A 617-nucleotide genomic window follows, 5' to 3' on the forward strand; every position below is an offset into this window, starting at 1 on the left:
TACCGGTCCCTCCCACAAAGCTCTGTTGTGTACTCACTGGGTACTGGTCCCTCCCACAAAGCTGTGTTGTGTACTCACCGGGTACCGGTCCCTCCCACAAAGCTGTTGTGAACTCACCTGGTACTGGTCCCTCCCACAAAGTTGTGTTGTGTACTCACCGGGTAACGGTCACTCCCATAAAGCTGTGTTGTGTACTCACCGGTTACTAGTCCATCCCACAAGCTGTTGTGTACTCACCGGGTACTGGTCCCTCCCACAAAGCTGTGTTGTGTACTCACCGGGTACTAGTCCCTCCCACAAAGCTGTTGTGTACTCACCGGGTACCAGTCCCTCCCGCAAAGCTGTTGTATACTCACCGGGTACCGGTCCCTCCCACAAAGCTATGTTGTGTACTCACCGGGTACCGGTCCCTCCCACAAAGCAGTTGTGTACTCACCGGGTACCGGTCCCTCCCACAAAGCTGTTGTGTACTCACCGGGTACCGGTCCCTCCCACAAAGCTGTGTTGTGTACTCACCGGGTACCGGTCCCTCCCACAAAAGTGTGTTGTGTACTCACGACGGGTAACCGGTCCACTACCCGATAAAAGGCTGTGTTGTGTACTCACCGGTTACTAGT

At 54.9% G+C, this 617-nt stretch overlaps 1 protein-coding gene across 2 annotated transcripts in view; it reads right to left on the reverse strand.

Moving 5' to 3' along the window:
• LOC109465466 (voltage-dependent calcium channel beta subunit-associated regulatory protein-like) overlaps nucleotides 1–617 on the reverse strand; it is a 66,491-nt gene that overhangs the window by 24,821 nt on the left and 41,053 nt on the right. The window lies entirely within an intron of this gene.

Source organism: Branchiostoma belcheri, unplaced genomic scaffold, assembly GCF_001625305.1.
Source record: "Branchiostoma belcheri isolate BF01 breed outbred unplaced genomic scaffold, Haploidv18h27 scaffold150, whole genome shotgun sequence".
NCBI lineage: Eukaryota > Metazoa > Chordata > Leptocardii > Amphioxiformes > Branchiostomatidae > Branchiostoma > Branchiostoma belcheri.